The sequence below is a fragment of the Helicoverpa armigera genome, chromosome 27, assembly GCF_030705265.1.
Source record: "Helicoverpa armigera isolate CAAS_96S chromosome 27, ASM3070526v1, whole genome shotgun sequence".
Lineage (NCBI taxonomy): Eukaryota > Metazoa > Arthropoda > Insecta > Lepidoptera > Noctuidae > Helicoverpa > Helicoverpa armigera.
In genome coordinates this window covers 1186072-1207046 of record NC_087146.1, presented here as the reverse complement: position 1 = coordinate 1207046, position 20975 = coordinate 1186072, and the positions used below count along the sequence as shown (strand labels likewise).

Genomic DNA, 20975 nt, shown 5'->3' with positions numbered 1-20975 from the left:
CTGAAGAGTTTGTTTGTTCGTTTGTTTGTTTGTTTGAACCTGCTAATCTCAGGAATTACTGGTCCGATTTGAAAATTTCTTTCAGTGTTAGATAGCCCATTTATCGAGGAAGGCTATAGGCTTTTTATCCCGGTACGGGAAGTAGATCCCACGGGATGCGGGTGAAACCGCTGGCAGAAGCTAAAGCTGCCCGCCCACTCTGTAGGTGACCGATTCTTTGTAGGAGAAAAATAGAAAAAGACAGAATAACCAGTGTTGCAAAGGAAAATCGGGTTGCTCGATTTACTGGGTTGTGGCGGTTAATCCATGTACCTGTTGATGCCTGGTACTTAGCAAATTTTTTTTACTATAAATTGTAATAAAATAACATGTTCTCCGATGCATGTTGTCAAAACACTTCGTTTAATTCTTGACCGACCCGAGAATCTAACCCGAGACTCTGTGCACGTCAGTTGCGCTATACTTATCAAGTTTCTTAGATTATGTAATTCGGTGTCATCCTTGATTAAAATCAATAAAACAACGTTTGACATTATAAAGTGACAGATGAATGTCAAACAAAATACGTTTAATTGATTAATTTATAAATAACACTAGATTGAAACAAAATTGACATTCAAAAGTCAGTGGTTTTGCACAAAAAGATACAAAATGTGAGCAACTTGTTGGGGAAATATTAAGAAGTAATATTAGTTTGAATTCCTTTGATAATATCTGTTAACGATTATATTTATTGATTGATTGATTTGTTATTATTTTGTCTGCGGGTTTGGGTTATGCAAAAAATTAGGGTAAGGTACATACCACTTCAGTGAGGGTTTTTGAAATTTTTTCTGCCACCGGGTGGCGCCACGTATGCGTCTGGTCCAAACAGCTGTCAAATAGTATGGAATTGTAGGTGCCGAACTTATTGTTTATTGAAATTCTGTTATATTGGAAGTGTATATTGATTTTATTATGGACTACGGTCAGAATAAGGTTTCCGAACTAAAAATTGAGCTAAGAGAGAGGGTGCAAAAGTCACTGGTACTAAGGAAAAGCTTGTTGAAAAAGGAGATGGCCAAATTTTCATAGAAAAAAAACCCAGAATCGACAGCAACGAAATGGGTACCAATGGGTTCATTATTATTGACCTTTGATGGTGCCAAAAAATCCAGCTTGAAATCCATGGGGTATAGGAGCTATATCATATTTTCACAAAAATAAGTTATGTGGAATTTATGTTGATTTATAAGATTATTGACTTCAAGGCACATAAAAAACAAGGTACACAAACATTATACAAGCCAATGGTAATATCCCCATAGTTACAGAGTTTGCCTGGAGATTAAAAGGTCTTGTATTTAACCACTCCAGATACGATTAAGCACTGACCTTACCTACTTGGAGAGGTTTCGCAGTTACATGCAACCTTCACATCTGGCTATGAAATGTTTTTGGAGAAATTGTCTTTGAAAATCGCGCCATGTGACATTGTCAAATATAACAAATGACTTAGCAATGCAAAACGGTCCAATCACGAGTCTGCATTCAACTTCTAACGAACATCAAATAGTAAAAGTAAACTTTTTTGTGAACTAAAATCTTGATCGAAAAAACGTTATAAAAAGAGAACCCCATGGTTTTTAGATGATTTGAAATACTTTTTAAAATCCACAAATTATACTGAATCCAATCATACATATGAAGTTCCTGTCGATTCTGGGTGTTTTTTTGGCCATCTCCTTTGTTAACACAATATGATTTAGGTTTTTTTATTTACTCAACCGCAACAGTAAAACAATAATGCAGTGCTTTAATTATAAAATAAAAAAAAACACTAAAATCGTTCACTATTCATAGTAAAGATAAGCACTTTGACAGTTATTAGACCTGACGACTCGGTGCTGCCACCTCGTGGATTGCCATTTTAGAAAACCCTCGTTACTGTTACCGCCTTTTTATCGTCCCACTGCTGGGCAGCGGCCTCCTCTCACACGGAGAAGGATTGAGCATTAATCACCACGCTTGCTCAATGCGGGTTGGTGATTTCAACGACAAAACTACTGAACTTAAATGTTTGGTAGGTACGCGGATAGTCTGTGTAAAGCCTGAGAAAAGACCATTTATCCAGTTGCGAAAAGAAGTTCGCTGGATTAGAGCCTCAGGTGAAATCGTTTCGAACCGATAGTAGAAAATATGGGAAAGAAAATACAAAAAATATTTATTCTCGATGAAATGCTACCTGTTTCTTTTCAGTACAATTTTCACAACCAACCATTTTTTTCTAATAGGTATGCCAAAAATGACTACCTAGGTATGTAATGGGAATCCCTATTCACAGGAATCTGCTAAAACGGTCAAAAGATCGTAGGTAATTATCGTTTGATATTCAAAATGTATCGCGGGCCGGATGTGTTAGAATACCTGTATCAGACAACACAAAATAGGGTTCCTTAGGAAAGTAGTAAAACCCGTATTATACAATGTGTCCCGGGGATAAGTGACCGCCCGAAATTTTTTGAATATTTGTACAAAATTAAGGATAATTTCCTTTATATTTGGGACTTACCGCCTTTGGTTTTTTTTTAATGATTTTTAGTAAATACTGTGACGTGCTGCAGTTTTTTTAAGATATTTCCTAAGTTTTACATCTTTTAAATTCTTTTTCTTTATTGACTAGCCGACATCATAGTTTATCAATTAAAATTATCAAACATAACAAAAATGTAATAAAACATTTATTAGAAAAAAAAGAAAATAAAAATTCAAAGAAAATAACGCCTTTTTTCAGTTTTTTCAAAATAAGTCCAATAAATGCCCCCTTAATATCACTTTCTTTTAATTTATTAATAAACTACATGATATTTCCTACAATAGTTCACAGCAATGTTTGCTGCTATTTCAAACAAATGCAAAAATACAGTCAGTTGAAATTTAAAAAAAAAGAGCAAAGCCTGTTATTAACAGGCCTGACAATAAAATTTTTTTAATGATTTTTTTCAAAAATATAAATGAAATTATCCTTAATTTTGTACAAATATTCAAAAAAATTCGGGCGGTCACTTATCCCCGGGACACATTGTATAATTTGCAAGTACAATATGTATATTTCATTCAATATAACCTCTTAATTGGATCATGAACCTCTTAGTTATATATTTTACATGAATAAATATTTTAACATAAGAAAATCTCATCATCGTCATCCTCCTGTTCTCATCACAATATTATTTGTGGTCGCTTCCAGACTCTCAGCCGAGACCCACCAATTAAACGTACCTTACCTAACACGGGGGAACTCGCCATGACAGTTTTTCCTGAATATTGTAAAGAACCCATCTGGTTGTTCCGGAGATCGTTCTTGCCCTATTTTTTGGTATACGTATATCAAGAAACTCCGGTATTTTAATGGGCCAACAATATGTACAAAATAAAACTAAGTAGATATAACATTATGAGCCAAAACTTAATGTGCTAAAGTATACATGCTTCTATACTATTTTAATATTATAAAGCTGAAGACTTTGTAATGAACGCGCTAATCTTAAGAACTGTTGTACAATTTGTCAAATTATTTCAGTGTTAGATAGATAGATATACTTTATTAGGTACACCAATTTTAAATTTTAGCCTTTTTATCAAGGAAAGCTTTAGGCTTTTGATCCGGGTGTGCGGAGTTGTCTCACGGGGTTAAAACCGCTGGTGTAAGGTTGGTTTTTAATTACAGTATTAGAGCATCGACTTGTAAGGGATAAGAGTACCTATATGTGAACTTTGCCTCACAAAAATTCCTATTAATAACTTCAAGATAGTCGAAATATACACAATGCAAAGGATCAAATAGCTTACTTCAGAGCAGCAAAGTTATTTGATGACAAATAAACTTAGGTACTAGGAACAGTTACCTACAAGACAAATTCGCCAAAATCCTTACAATAGCAAGTTAGTAGTGTGACGCTGCGCAGGAGTTTAATCGCGCCGAGAGACACCGTTGTCATCAAATGCGAAATGTTTAAGAGCTGGGGTCACTAATTCTTACTTTAACTAAGACTAAAACCTGCAATATGTAGAGAATAGATCAATTATCATCAACAGCCTTTTTAGTGACCCATTGTAGGGTAATGGATTGTTCTCATTAGGTACAGAGAAAGAATAAGCAACATTCACGCCAGAGGAAAAATCCAGGATTCCTCGAGGTAAGTATTTCCTTCACCATACAACGCACATTTTCTGTACTGCAATCTAACTCATACTTGAGAGGCTGGTGTTTTATAGTTAATTCCTTACTGAAACAATTCAAAATCAAATATTTTATGCCTCTTTTTCTATATACAAATCAAAAAGCATTTATTCAAAATAGGCTGAAAAACAGCCCTTGTAGAACGTTACAATAAGCTTGCTTGATACTTTAATCTCAAGTAACGTTTAATCTAAGCAGTCTAGCTCCTACACTATGACATCCGGGTCATCTCATGCATAATACATGTGAGCCTCAGCTGTTAGATCGCCAAACCTTGCTGAGGAGCCGGCGGAATATTGATACATAGACGAGACAACATATTCAAGATTAGTGTGTAGTGGGTTTAGCAGAGATGTTGGTTATGATGAAATTAACTAATTTAAGATAAATAATGTAAAATTGGTGTACCTAATAAAGTATCAAATTAGACTAACAACTGCCAGTAAAATGATCTTTGGTCAAAACCGTAGGTATGTGATAATCGTAATATACCTAAGTTTCATTTGGTCAAATCAAAAGTTAAGTGTAACTTTTCTGAAATCTATGTAGTTTATCATAGTTTTCACTCAGGAGCATCCTACTTGACGTAAGAAAATATTTAAGAAGTTTTATTTTCACCTTATTTTATATTCTTATTAAGATACATGGTTGAATTAAGAGAATAGCCTCTGCTAGCGGTTTTAAACGTATTCCTTAGGAACTTTTCGGCATATAGTGTTCTTCAAACCATACAGACCGTGATACAGACAGATATGTGTTGGTGGGGAGTTTGTTCCACCAATTCTTCTTCCCAGCAAAGACACATAGGAAGTGGTCAAGGGTGGGCGATTTGGGGGCTGTCTCCAGTAAATTTGACCTTCAAAAAGTGCTGATTTTCAGCCTACTTTGAATAAATATTTTTTTATTGTTATCTTTATAAACTAATCTGGGTAAATGGGTTGAGGAGGACGGATAGGCAGTCGCTCCTTGTGGCACACTGGTACTCAGCTGCATCCGGTGAGACTGGAAGCAGACCCCAACATAGTTGGGAAAAGGCTTGGGAGATCTTTATATATACATTTTACCTTTACATACAAACATCAGAAAAAAAAATTGGTAAGTCTTTGTAAGAATAAAATGCAGGTCCAAAACCCAAGACATAGGTATCAACCTTGAGCTCACTAAACCATCAAGAGTTGACCCTTAGTGAACTAATACTAATAATACTGCATTCTCAACATGTGTGTGTGTGTGTGTCTGTGTGTGTGTGTGTGTGACATGACGTCATTATCCTGAACACGTTCTAAGAACTAACGAGTTAGAGCTTCATGGAGGTGCGAAGATTTTGATAGGCTATTTGAGAGGCCATGTCAGGCGGATTGGGGAAAAGTCTTGGTAGGTAATAAAATGATCTACTCAATACATGCGAATTTCATTGAAAAATAATGTTTAGGTGATAGAGTTGACGACAAGTACCTACCAAAGTTCTTGTTGTTTCTTTGGGAGTTCAATGATTTCGAAGTTTAATAAAATAGGTATGCTTATGATAATAGGTAATTCATGTCCAACTTGGATAGACGGCTGGGACTAAAACTATTGTTTTTTTTTCTTACAAAAAAGTATCAATGCGTAAACAGTTATGCAATGAATTAATCTTTACTAATGACTTACCTATACACTCAAAGGTGCCTTACATCCTCAGAGTAAATGCCGCATCCATTTTTTATGCTCCAATGTCCGACCACGCGTTCTTGGGTCATTCGTATTTTTGGGACAAATATGCGACTTTGATCCGCCATATTGATATCTCTGACCGTAGCTTTGTCACACAAGAAACAACATAAAAGAAATACCTTACAAAATGTTATAAACCGACTATAATGTCGGCGCTAGCAATAATAGAATTGGCTACATTTTAATTACCATGTTGTCGTAAAATAAATGTAAATATATTCCTTGAATACTGATTGATACAAGGTGTGATGTAACTGAGAGATTAGCATTGAGCCGAGATTAACATATTATTACTTAAGATAATTAAATTTGTTACGAGTCGTTGATTATTTTACGATTTGAATGCCAAGTAACGGTACAAGTTTTTCAGTGTTTGTTAACGCCATCTAGTGAGAGATAAATGTAAACAGTTTTATTAGCGATATCTGTTATCGAGTAGCAGTACTGCTGCAAAGCTAAGAAAAGACGCGTACAAAATTTCGCGTATGTTCCAAACTAGGTGGAGCCAGCTAAACAAATGGACGGAGTACGCATGTCAAAATTTCATGTCATTCACACATCATTTTATTTAGTGATATCGTAAAAACGAGTTGAATTTGTGGAAATATAAAGACGTGGTGTCTTCGGGCATGAGTGCCGTTTACAAACGAACGATTGTGTTCAATAAAATACCCTGGACAATGTATTAGTGGACTACAAAACGGGAGTTTAACATGGTGGTTAAATCCTGAAAGGAAAATCGACTCTTTCGCAGTTTCCCTCTGAATTTCCGTGTGGAGTGTCCTGTTCACTGATTTTCTTGTTTAGTTTAACATTCCGAAGATGATGTGACTGTATTACGACTCGTGTGTGTAGTGGATAACTTATTATCTATTTTTGACTGCGTTTTCGATCTATATTTATCGGGAGTGATACGGTTTTAATGAATAACTTCTATGAATACGAGCAAATTGCGTAAGTTCACACTTGTTTTTTATTATTTAGCGTGCTGATCATAGTTTGACTGTTGTGCTTTATTTACAAAAGAAATACATAATTATTTAATGCTTAAAATCTACATTATACCTCTGTTTACATACAAAGTGTATACACAAAGACAATGAATGAATTTCAGCTATGTTTTGGTACATAGCAATGTTTTTTTTGTAGGTAGTAAAAAAGGTTGCATAATTTAAATGTTTTTGGTTGGAGCTGCAAAGGTTTTAGACAATTTATTCTAAAAATAAACACAAATGATTCTAGTTTTATCATCAAAATTAACAATAATATAATTTGAATACTACAAACAACTATTTTACCTTAGATAATAGTTTCTTACCTAATAACATACTGGTATGGACAACTATATTATAAAATCTAGTTGGCTATGCAGAGTCTAATAAGAAAATATGATGTTTTCTGATTTCATGCTCATAATAGGAGAAATTTTCAAAAAAGATCACTGTACAAAGCTCAGCTTATTTACTAGATAACTAATTGATATGCCTAGCTTTTTTTTCTACTATGTTGCGGTCGGCTTCCAGTCTAACTGGATGCAGCTGAGTACCAGTGCTTTACAAGGAGCGACTGCCTATCTGACCTCTTCAACCTGTTACCAGGATGTTAGCCACAGTTCAAATAATGAATTTCTGACTGTATATTATCCCGGCAATCTAATTGTTAATTTAATTTATATGTAATTATGGTTTTACCTAATTGGATCAACTTAATGCAAAACTACTGAAATAGTTTTTAACCAATTTATTGATCTCAATTTTAATTCATTAATTTTTAAGCAGCTGCATTTTGGTAATCCATAGATAATGTAGTAGGCTGCAATATTATTATATACTGAAATTGTTATTTCATTGTGTTATTCTTATTTTAGCTGATTTTCATCCCTAATAAATAAAATAAAAAAACTGATTTAAATACAATTTAGTACACTGTCTAAAGCCTGAGATATTACAAAGGCTCTTTATATCCATATGCGGGGAGTAGTTACTTCGGGACACAGGTAGACCCGTGGGAAACAATTAGTATATAAATACTTTTATGACAAAAATGTGGGTGTGTTTGGCACATGCCAAAGTTTTGGAAAAACAGATGTGATGGATTTTTTACGAGCTCTTTTTGGCAAAGTTATACTGACATCTCATAGTTTGCTGCTTAGATCAGCATTGTTTATATTCTGTATAGCTGAAAAAATTTAAGCTAACTGTAATTCACAACAAAAGTCTTTTTAATATTTGTAAGAACACAGCTTGCACTTTAAGTAAAACTGATTTTGGTAGGCACAAATGTAAACATCAAAATTGAAAATCTTTTTGGGAAGTTGGTTAGTAATGTGTCTATTATTCATTCCTATAAATAATAAAATAAAAGACTGGGAAACCTGAAAACAAGGAATATTAAAAATACTTCAGTTCGCTTTCAGGTTATCGGGTTGCCAGGTTAACTAGATTGAGGAGGTCAGATAGGCAGTTGCTCTATGTAAAAGCAACATACAGTTAAACTTGAAGCTTGCCCCAACACGGTTGGGAAAAGGCTAGGCAGATTACTATCACCTGCCTTTTAGATTCTAGAAGGAATAAACAGGAAGAAATTGCAATAGTTAGAACGAGGCGCTGAAAAAATGTACTAACAACTTACATATGTAGCATTTCCTCCATTTAATACTGAAATCGGATCATTAATCACTACTATGTTGAAATGTTGTTAATTTAGTTACTAATTAATAAACTACACTTATTATATGAACATCATTGAACTGTTAACTCGTATTAATAGTTCAAAAATAATTATTATGACCTTCATATAGTACTAACAGATTGATAAGTATGAATAACTATGGGTTTTCCTGTACTGATTTAGATATATATTTTATTAAAATATAATCACTTTGTTTTCCTATTATATTTAAAGTACCTAAAGCTTTCACAAAATAATTAATAGAATCAAAATCCTATGTAATGTGACAATAGCTTATGATAACAAGTACTTTAGACATTAATCTAGATTCCAAAACTATTATATCATCTTATTAGCTGTGACCCGCGATTCATCCGTGTCTACTTCCCTCACACACATAAAAAGTAGCCTATATTTAATTCTGATATTACAGGCTATATAACTGCCAACTTTCATCAAAATCCATAAAATAGTTACAGCTTGAAGGAGGAACAAACATCCATACATACATACAAGCTTTCGCGTTTATAATATTATAGGTAGTAGCGATTACCGTCCACTCCCGAACGTAGGCCTCATCTATCAAAATTATCGCGTTTTCCTAGAAAACCTAGTTCTGAAATACAGCATTACAACAGCCTACGCAATAACTCAAAAAACTAACTTTAATCAGTTTAATCTTTAACCTTTATAGTCATAGTTCTACGAAGGGTGTTACAACCGACCCCCACAAGGGGTGGGCCTCGTGGGGTCGGTTGAAACAGTTGCAGTGAGTCAAACGACCCTGACATTAAAGGTGGACCAATTGTGTTGATGTTTTATGAGCTAGATAATGATCTGTTAGGGTATGATCAAAGAAACTATGGATAGATTGTGTGAAAGTCGACGTGGCTAGAAAGAATATTACTTGTGAGATGACGGCAGATAGAAGAGTATAGCCCAAATATAAATTGGGATAAGGGCAGGAGGTGCTTGCTTGGGTTCGTTCGAAGATAGGTCAAGATAGGTAGGATAGGTCTTTGCGATTCCTGGGTCGGGCTGAAATAACAGTCTGGAAGCTTATGGTTTTACACCCCCGTGTTTGGGAAGGCGCTTAAAGCCGGCGTCCCCGAATGCTAGTCAGTAGCAGTCGATATTTCAATTCCGTGTCAGAGTCCGTCGGGCGGATTTGAGAAAATTCTGACATTAGGGTTTGTTCGGTGATTGAATTGCTCTCGTCAAATTCAATGTCGTCTCGCAGCTAACTTCCTGAAACCAGTAGGAGCAAGTGGCGTCACTTTTGGTCCCTAAAAACCGTTTCTGGACATCAACTCGCACGATGTTCACAACCGCCATAATCTTTGATTCAAACTATACCAATGAACTTTTACAAAACACAAGTTAGTTTACATCTTAGTACTAAGATCCGGGAGTGATGACGTCAGCGCTAAAATTGGATCCATGTTGTACAGGTATAATGTTTACCAGTTAGATTGATTGTAGTACGATTTATCTTCTTATGTTTTGTATTAACTTTGATTGGAGAACTGATTTATGGGTCTAGAAACATAGAGGCGATATTTGAGGGGAAACCGTCATCATCATCTGCCTTTACCCAACTAGTTGGGGTCGGCTTCCAGTCTAACTGGATGCATCTGAGTACCAGTGTGCCACATGGAGCGACTGCCCTATCTGAACTCCTCAACCCAGTTACCCGGGCAATCCGATACCCCTTGGTAAGACTGGTTGGAAGACTTTCTGGCTGCTGTACTACCCGTAACGTCAGCCAAAGATGTACTTCTCCTATCATCATCGTCGGCCTTTTTTATTGTCCCCCCTGATAGGCCTCTTTTCATACTGAGAAGTAACACGTGTCAATCACCATGTATGCTAGAGGCAAATTGACGAAACCTCACCAACCATTGTAATGTGCGCACAGTCATAATACATACTGATTTATAAGCTTGATTTTACTATAGGCCGACTAAAAGTTTGCAGTATGCGGGGGTTCTAACAAGACAAATACCATGACTAATAGTTTCAGATCTCATTTTTATGCAAACGCGTAACAATATTAATGTTGCTTATACTAAAAGTTTATGCCAAAAGTTTATAATTATAAACACATGCATAAACTATTGTTTATAATATTTATTATTAGTTACTGAAACATTTTGACCTGTAAACAATAAAGGTCGAATGAACAGGTCAAAAAAGGCGTGGTAGCCTAGTAAGGGTAGGGTAAAGAACCAGCCTCTCAAGTATGAGTGTGTGGAGACAAGAGCCAATGTAACTTTTCTAAGTTGTATGTACTATCTAAGTATATCTTGGTACCAATGGCTGAGCAAAGGTGATCCCGCTGTGGATTAGCAGCGGTGAAGAAGTGTCAGACTTATACTGACTAAAAACCCATCGTGTTCCTTCGTAGGCCTTTTATGTAAGCCGCGGTAACTCTTGCGAATAATACCACAGCCCCGATCTTAAGGAAACCTGGACTGAAAAGTCTGACAACCAGCCTCACTAAGGGGTACCGGGTTGCACCGGTAACTGGGTTGAGGAGGTCAGATAGGCAGTCGCTCCATGTGGCACACTGGTACTCAGCTGCATCCAGTTAGACTATAAGCCGACCCTATAGTTGGGAAAAGGCTAGGCAGATGATGATAAAAGTTTTTTTTTCATAACAAGAATGGATATTTGATGTTGTTCTGTTATAATAGAAAAACAGACATAATTTTAATATCGTATGCTGACGAAAATCTCGCAACTCACTGGCATATGTTGATAGATTGCTTTTACGCGATATTTCCGGCGTTTATGGCGTAGTGTTGTGCCTTATGTTATCGATATATTTGATTTATCGATGTTGGGTATTATACACTCAGCGGCACGGAATCTGGCCCAAGCACATTTTGGCCTTATAACCATTATTGAAATGAAAAATCAGAATTTTTATTTTAAAATTGTTTAATTTACTCATTTTCCAATAGAAAATGACTAACAGACCACAGAATTATGAGGATTTTCATTAAGTTTAATTGAGTTAGAAAACAGAGTCCTTTACCGCAATAATCACCATAAACTTTTAAATTCAACATTTTTAACAAAACAGAAAGTTATCGAATTTTAATAATGGATGTTTCTTCCTCTTGATCTGGTGAATGCTTGCATACGATCTGGCATGCTCTGGATCGTGATTTTTATCTCCACCTGGGAGATCTCCTCCCAGGCAGCTACCAGCGCGATTTTCAGTTCACTGAAAGTCCTTGGTGGGTTACGACTTGCTCGGACCTGTCTTTTAAGCATGTTCCAGACATGTTCTACAGGATTCATGGCTGGGTTTCTTGCAGGCCAGTCCAATTTTTGAATACCGACCTCGAACAAGTAATCGGTTACTCAAAGAGATGCGTGAGGTCGAGCATTGTCCTGCATTATACGAAATTCTTCACTTCCTATGAATCCCTGACAGGGTAAAACATGATTTAGAAGGATCTCTGCAATATACCGCACAGTTGTCAGACGAATTTCGACAACCAATAATTCAGTAAGGGCTTCTGAACTTCTGCCTCGACAAACCAAGATGGACCCACCATGAAAACCGACTGTTTGCTTGGTAGTGGTGGGAAGAAACCATTGTCCACGCTTTCCCCATCCACGTTCACGGCCGTCTGGAGCTCTTAGGACAACTCTGCATTCATCGGTCCATAAAATTTTACTCCATTAGTCATGCGTCCAATTTGCATGTTCTCTTGCAAACCTAAGTCTGGCTACGCGATGGTGCGGGAGGAGTTCCGGGCCTCGAGTTGGTCTTTGAGCACGCACATCCCGTTCCTCTATCCTTCTTCTTATTGTGCACTTACGGACGTTGACTTCTCTTGCTGTTTGCAAAGGCTGGCGTATCTCTAACGCAGTGAGAAACCGATTTTTCATTATTGCACGTACGATAAATCGGTCGTCGTGCGCCGACGAACACCTTACACCCCACTTTCTGGTCTTCTTGTGTAAAGGCCAGTCTGGTCATGCATTTTCTATGCATATCTTTCACTTATACGCGGTGCACTTAAAGTTTCAACCATCATCCACTGCGTACGCCCTTGACGTCTTAACAACACTACTTGAGCAACTTGAACTGCAGTAAGGGTAATTTTCAGATCAAATTGTGAAAAAAGAGAAACAAAAAGCGATCATAATCATTAATTTTTTTTGGAACGTGCTTAGTACTTCGGCAATTTCTATCTGAATTTAAACTTAACTTTCTGCTTTGTGTTCCAACAACGGAATCTGCTTCAGTGTTATAAAAGTTAAACAGACACACATTTTTCTGTATTTTAATTAACAAATACGAAAGGACAGACAATATGTCATATGAAATTAGAATTTACAACAGCTATCTGGGCTGATATCTACTTGTGTTTGTTTGGGCCAAATTCCGTGCCGCTGAGTGTAGTTTGTTGATTCAGTTTAATATGACATTGTTAATAGTAGTGATATAGGTTTGTATTGAAATTTTACATGCAAATCTATCTTAGAGAGAATCTTATGTATGTATTTACCTTGTCAATTTAAGTATATGAGAGATTTATGTGCGTTGTGAATTTTGATCCTTCTCAATATAATACGTCGGTTAAGAATTTAATAATGGTGACATGATCTTCGCATGTTATTATCGTATGTATAAATACATACAAACTGTAAAACCTATTATTTAACCATGGAGTTTCTTGCCCGTTCTTCTTCATAGGAAGCTACTTTTGGAATTGACAACTAGAATCAAACCTATTTATAATTTTTGACGTTCATAAGTGCTTGTAAAGGCCTAAATGAAATAAATAATTTGACTTTGTTGACAATGTAAATATTACTTGAAAATAACTTCTTAAGAAATTCACAATGAAAATCCAAGTTCAAATACTAAACAACCCTCATCAATTATCGACAAAAAATTCATCGACACTTTCCCTCACTATGCCTCGACATTGACCGTTAGTGATGCTCCCATTCCAGCTAGTGATGTAACTGTAACGATATTCAGTCGCTAATGGACTATAATGCTGATGTTTTTCACGCTCGCCTGGCTGAAGGCTAAGTTTTTAACTGGCTGAAAAAAGGGTTATGATTTTAATATCTGTATTGTTTTTTAGTTGTTTAATTTCACCTGAAATCTGAACTGTCTAATTCACTTGTGTAAAATAAACTTACTCTTTGTACGCTGAAAATCAGACCTTTTGTAGGACATCTCCCAAGATGCTCACCCCTTTCTATGTGTATTTGCTGAGAGTATAAAAGGGAAGAAGGCTCTGGTACTCGCTGCATTTGGTTAGACTGGATACCGACCCCCACATCGCTGGGAATAGGCCAGGCAGATGATGATAAAATAGAAGCAACCAGACCAGTCGACTTTCATCGCGTGAAAAAGTAGCCTTATGTACATATAAATGATTCAAAATATAATGTTCTGTGGAATTGCTCAAATGGTTACCATGACCCTGGTATACAATCCTTTGTACTTTGTGTTGTTCTCTAGAAGGAACATGGTCGGTTTTAGTCAGTAACACTGCACCCACAGCTGGAAGGGTCATTTCATCATCATCATCCTCCTGCTCTTATCCCAATTTTGATTTGTGGTCGGCGCAGCATGTTTTTCTTCTTCCATACTCTTCTATCTGCCGTCATCTCACAACTAACATTCTTTCTAGCCATGTCGACTTTCACACAATCCATACATCGTTTCTTTGATCGTCCTCTAATGTGATCCCTTTTTTATGTGAAATCATCAAATGACCCCTCCTACTGTGGGTTAGCAGCGTGAGGGAGTGTCAGACTCTTACTGACTTAAGCCCACCATGTTCCTTTTTAGGCCCTTTATATACCAGGGCCGCGGTATCTCTTTCGAACAATCCCGCAGCCCCGGGAAGGGTCATTTGTGTTCTCAAAATTTTCATTGACTTTGAAAATTAGTTTCAGCATGTGTAGCGAATGACGGGCACGTGTTTCAAGTGATGTTTTCAAGAATTTTTGTAACGCAGTCTAGTGACAGTTCTCTGGCAGTAAGCCCGTGTTATGACTAATTTCCATGTAAATGTTTCCTTCTATTTATTTATTGGTAATACCTTAGGAAGCTGAAATAACCAGCATTGCCGACGTAGTTCATAAAATTGGTGATATCTGCTAGTTTTGGAAGATCTGATAATTCTCACAATGATTCGCAAAGCAACTAAAATTGGTTGGTCCTATCTGTCATGTGAACATCTATGGCAGTCGTTACTGGTTGTCAGAAGCCTGAATGTCTGACAACCCAGTCTTTGTAAGAGGTATTGGTTTGTTCAGATAACTGGGATGATCCAGTCAGATAGTTAGTCGCTCCTTGTTAAACACTGGTACTCAGCTACAACCATTTAGACTGAAAGCCGACCCCAACATACTCTGCAAAAAGGCTAGGCATCTCAAATGACACAATCTCCTAAACTTCAAAATCAGAAGTTCCTCCGAACAGCCCATACCGCCGAGCTAATTACCCGTCGTAAACCGTCTTGTAACTCACTATGCGCAAGCGCTTGTGACGTCACATTACATTTGGTGTGCTATTTATATACCCCGTTCAGCGGCCCGGCTCGCGTGCCAACTATGTATGTGTATAAGTGTTTACAAATACCAAGTTTTTGCTATAGGAAGATGGGTAACTGGATGGTATTTTGGAAGTTAAGATTGTTAAATTTTGGTCTTCTGTGGGAATATTTTGAGTTTTTTCATCTGCTTTCTCTTGAATATTTTTATGTCCTTTCCACCCACGCTGTCTTGTCAAGCCTTGTTGGTTTTTGTCTTATCCCAAATTCATTCATATCCAAAACTCCTCTTCATAATTTTCATCAATGTGGTGAACGTATCCCTATTATTATTTTGGGACTGCGTAGCATGTCTTCTTCCATTCCATATTTCTTAGTCTGACGTCATCATCGTCGTCATCTCACAAATAACATTGTAATATTTCTCTATCTCATTCATTCTTGTAAATTGTAACACTATTTCCGCACTGAAATTCGAGTTTTTTAATGCTTTTATGAAGCCGGAATCGATACAATAAAATTGTAGTATTTTTTTTTGTGTCTGACTGTTTTTGATCTCTGTTTTGCGTTCCGTTTCTACGTTTTAGTACCCAAAGGGTAAAACTGAGCTCTTATAATACTAAGATTTCGCTGCCCATCTATCCGTTTTTCAGCCGGCTGTATCTCATGAACCGTGATAGTTACAGGGTATTTTTTTTCGCAGATAATGTCTTGAAAGTTTTCGTGCGCAAGCCCGATTTGCACTTGGCCGTTTTTTTTAAATTGGAAGGTTTACCTAAAGTACCAAAACACATGCGAATTTTTCAGCACTCTATATGGATCTTCTAAGTATTTTCGGATGGCGAGGTTCTCATCAGGCTGTGATAATGTGGGCATAGACAGAGGCCCTAATTTTTTATTAACACCGGTCTCGTTAGTAACCTTTTTATTTCGGATCGCTCTGGTAGACTTTTCGATAGTCTATTCTTAGGATCCGTATCGATTTTAAATTTTAACCTGACTCGAGCTGGGATGCTGCAAAAATAATATATGTAGTATTAAGTATCAAGTAAAATATTTTATGTGTGATCTAGTTTTTGCATCTCTATGCTATTGATCATTGAGGAGTTACTATGAGTGGGCAAGTCTTGGTTCTTGAGTCAGGAGTTGTTTGAAATATTAGTTACTAGCTGTTTCTCGCAGTTTCCTTGGTGTCTTGAGGGAACTGCTTCCAGCACCCGTATAAAATATAGCCTATGTCTCCGAGGGATAGTGTAGCTTCCCAGCAGTGAATTTTTCAAATCGGTGGGTATAAACAAACGAACAGATATTTGGAACTGACCAGAATCAACAGAAACAACAAAAAACACCTACACTGATATTGCAAGTTCAATACCAAGGCTGGAACTTTCCAAAGTATCGTGTAGCCAGTATGGGAAAAAGCCTAGACCAAAATAAACTATAATATTTCACTAAACCACTGTATCTAATCCTGACGCAAACGTTAGACAAAACAAAACAGACAAAAACTAATCTTTTATTATGTTTTATTCTAAACACGAAACAAACATCTAGTTTGAAAGAAACTACAGAAATATTCCGACAATGTTTATAGACATGATGTAAATATACAAGATATTATAATGTTAGCAATAATAGTAGATCAAAAGGAGAATTAGCAACTCAAAGAGAAATTCATTCATTAAATGACGTATGAGTATTCAGCATTTGGCGGGCTCTGTATGCGTGGGTAACGTACAACGGAAAAGTAGATGTTTATCTTGCGAAAATATTGCACGGAACTGATGAAAAAATTGCTGAAATCTTTCCTAAATACCCACTTTATAATGTCATCTTTCCGAACTTTGCAAACTCCGAAGATTGACTCTAACGTTTTTCGTCTAAATTGTAGGTTTTTGGTAGGTTTCCATGACATGAGCTCCTGTGTTTTTCATGAAGCGACTGCATATCTGACCTCCACAATCTAGATACCCAGCCAACAGAATATTTGCGAAGTCGTACTTAACATTTAAGTAGTTGGGAAAAGACTAGGCATTTGATGACTGCAATGGCTGTCCGTTCGTAAGCCTTACCCCAGTCCTGGTACATAAGGGACTCCAAAAGGAACATAGGTTAGTTTTAGTCAGTAAAAGACTGACGCATTGTTCCATCCTACAATTCGAAGTCAAAGGTTTTTTTTTTCAATAGATCTATGACAGATTCTTACGAAACGTCAATAGCTAGGTGCACGGTTCCAAAGATTGGGTCTTATGGAGAAGAACCGTCAAGAAACTCAAAAAAAGAACTCCGACATGGTAATCTGGGTTTTCAAAACCCAGTACAGTAGCACCCAAATATCACCCGCAATACAAATGATACCCTCTTCAAATGTGTGCGTTCCATGACGTATGCGCTTTACATGTGTGCGCACTGTCTGACGTGTTGAGTTGACCTTGTATGTGTGTGGGTGTCTGCATGTAATACGTAGGCATTTCCTGTCGGCGTCTGTTTTTCTTTTGTTGTAGTTTTAGAAATGGGTGGGGTCAAGATTTTCTACATTTTTTTTATCCCTCGACACAAAAAAGAGGATTTTTAAAAAGTATATGTGACATTGTAGCTCTTCTTCGGACATTTGGATGAAAATTTAAATTTTTCAGTGATGGCGACTAGCTCCATCGAAATCGGCTCAGCCATTTCACAGTTGTAGGAATATTTTTCAGAGACAGAATAACAGATATTTCGAGTTTGTGTTCATTCCGACTTATAGTTTAAAATTGTCCAAATAAAAACTTAAATGTCTCATCGCAAATATATTTAAAAACATCCGAATTCAGAACCTGCTTGTTTTTGGGCAGACGGTTAAAAATTAAAAGACGTTTCGAGGCGCTGTACTTTCAAATCAGGGTTCCACTCAAGCTTTCACATACTTTAAACTTACTACTTCGAGATTATGATCTTACCTGATTCATCAGAACAAGAAATCCTTGGATTTACCAACGGTTTTTAACCGTAACAGTTTTATCTTCAAAAAACAATGAAAACCAGTTAGAACATCTGTCTGTCTGTATTTGATCCCCCTTTCTGGTTTAAATACACGTGTTAGGAGGGTAGATCTAAATAACGGTTAAAGCTCTTCAAAGGGCGTCTAGATACTTTTTTTTCTGTCGTGTTTTGATTTTGTTCATAGGCACTAAACGGTTGACCATTGCAAGATGAGGGGACTTTATAATGAATTTAATTCTGTTGATGTCATTATCAATGTTCGTTATCTATACTGATACAATAAAGAAGAAACATTATTTTTTGTTTGAACCCTGAAGGCTCCGAAACTACTGAACCGATTTGAAAAATTCTGTCGCTGTTGGGAAGTTGCATTATGACCGAGTAACATATCTTTTGACTAGATCTGTTGGATGGAATATATATTTGGCTACCCAGGTATCTGGGTTGAGGAAGTCAGATAGGCAGTCGCTCCTTGTAAAAAACTACTACTCAGCTGCAACCAGTTAGACTGGAAGCCGACCCCAATGTAGTTGGGAAAAGACTCAGGAGATGATTATTTACACAAATGCATGCTAATTACTGTATCCCAGTAGGACTGGCAGCCGATCCCATCATTGGGAAAAGGCTAGGCAGATGCTTTTAACCATGAGATTTTCTCTGTCCATACACCGCCATGTTCTCAATAAGCATGTATTCACCCTATCGACGTTATTTCACCCTTCACCCTTGACACTAAAAATAAAAGTGTGTGCGTCACAGCCACCCCGAGTGCCCTTTACACTTCTAGTAATTTTTATGTGCTTAAAATTCTCATGGTAAAGTCGGTGTCTTTTCGTTTATTATGTACCTACCTACTTATGTGAGAAAAATAATTTTGTGTTTTTATAATCAGATGAGATGTTGACAATCTTGAAGAAGTTACGTTATTAGTAGCTTCTGCTAGTGGTTCCAGTTCTAGAGGCAACTGCTTCCCGTAACCGGATAAAAAGTAGCCTATTAGCTGCAATTACTGCCAAGTTTTTGTAAAATCCATTCGGCAGTTTTTGCGAAAGGAACAAACATTTAAACATACAAACTGAAACAGTATTCGTTATTATTGAAATTGAACAGAAACTTTTGCAATGCTTAATAGCGTTTAATAAAAGTAACACCATATTACTGACGTCAGATATCCACGCGAAAATATCAATGACCTTCCCCAACCTAATCTAGCACTTTTATATCTCCGCAATCACATAAAAAACCATTAATTAACACCCAACAAATATTAGCAAAACTATAAAAACGTTTCGTTACTAAAATCCCGCTAATTTGCAGCCAATAAGTGGCCCTCTGCGTTCGGGAGAGTTCGGGCGAGCTCGGGAGAACCGAACGATCCGGTGCGATCCGGTTCTATCCGGTTATCAGGTCAATGGGGCATCGCACACGCGCGTACCCTTCTTACAGCCCTTTGTCCTGTCTATGCAGTTTTTATGCAAGGGTACAGGGATGAAAGTACCTTAGAAAATAGGTATATATTATATAGAATGATATGTAAACGGTAAATCAATCTCCAGAGAAAAATATTTTTTTTTTAACCGACTTCCCAAAAAGTTCTTCCTTCTGTGTATGTTCGTTTCCTTCTTTCTATGTGATAATAGGAAACCGCAGTTTCAGAAATAACCAAGTCCAAATAAATAGCCTATTATACCACGTTCATGTAACACTACTTGGTTCGGTCAGTTTGGCAGATTATTATCATCGACATAAGCCTTTTTAACCGACTTCCCAAAAAGGAGGAGGTTCTCAGTTCAGACGTTAGTATTTTTCATCATCCTACCTCTGGGCAGCCGCCTTTTCTCGTACAGAAAAGTAATAAAGATATTTGACAGATAACTAGACCATTTTCAATATTGATACATACATAGCCTTTCACTCTCTTATATTCACACTCCAATCTAGTTAAAACCTCAGCTAAAAAAACAGTCAGCCCATACATCACTCTACCCTAAAAACGTTATCAAAAATCTAAATCTACACAGTTTTATAACATTACCATATATTCGAATGCCCTAAAAACCTTTTTTTCTCGGAACACCAATACTTACCAAAGTACAGTCATGACTAAATGTACTATTGACTGACCAAAACGAAGTTAATTTTTGTGTGTTCTTAAGAAATATGTCTAAGCTTGCAAGCTTTTAGATTTCGCACAAAAGTCCCCAGTACTACATCATAACATTTCCCAAAATATCTTACTTCTAAAACATATGTGATTCAACAAAAACTGCTGTTGTTACTGTTACTGCCTTTTTATCGTCCCACTGCTGGGCACAGGCCTTCTCTCACACGGAGAAGAATTGAGCATTGAGTAATCACCACGCTTGCTCAATCTGGGTAGGTGATTTCAGACTATGTAGTCCAGGTTTCCTCAAGATGGTTTCCTTCACCTTTTTAGAAAGTACATAACTTAGAAAAGTTGCATTGGTACTATGTTATTGGTACGAAACTATCTATTTTTTATTTATTTAATAAAATTTTAATAGTGTTTCTACCTCTAATAAGTAGTGGTGACTGTACATCGTGAGCGAAATTCACGGCTGATTACCGGCCGTGTGGGAGTCAAGGTCGCGTGAGTCAGCTCCTCAAGGCTGACAAGCTTCAGGGGTTGAAGTTCAAGTAAAGGTTTGCTAGTTGTTAGTTTGATGGAATTTAATGTACACTCTATTTGTTTAGGTATTTAAGTAAAGATAACAATATGGCTTGCAAGATAACAATGACAATATGGTCTGCCCGTGGTCATGGACGCTGTAAAGGATCCGAAACGTCGGGATTAAATAATATAATATAACCGCGATAAAATCCGTAAA

General features: G+C 36.7%; 1 protein-coding gene across 1 annotated transcript in view; it reads left to right on the top strand.

The window, feature by feature from the left end:
* The first annotated feature begins 6464 nt into the window (after positions 1 to 6464).
* The window catches only part of LOC110381580 (uncharacterized), a 53766-nt gene continuing 39255 nt past the window's right edge, over positions 6465 to 20975 (top strand). Inside the window, exon 1 of the mRNA XM_064041914.1 lies at positions 6465 to 6889. The gene's annotated coding sequence lies outside the window, so the exon portion shown is untranslated. The remainder of the gene's footprint in view (positions 6890 to 20975) is intronic.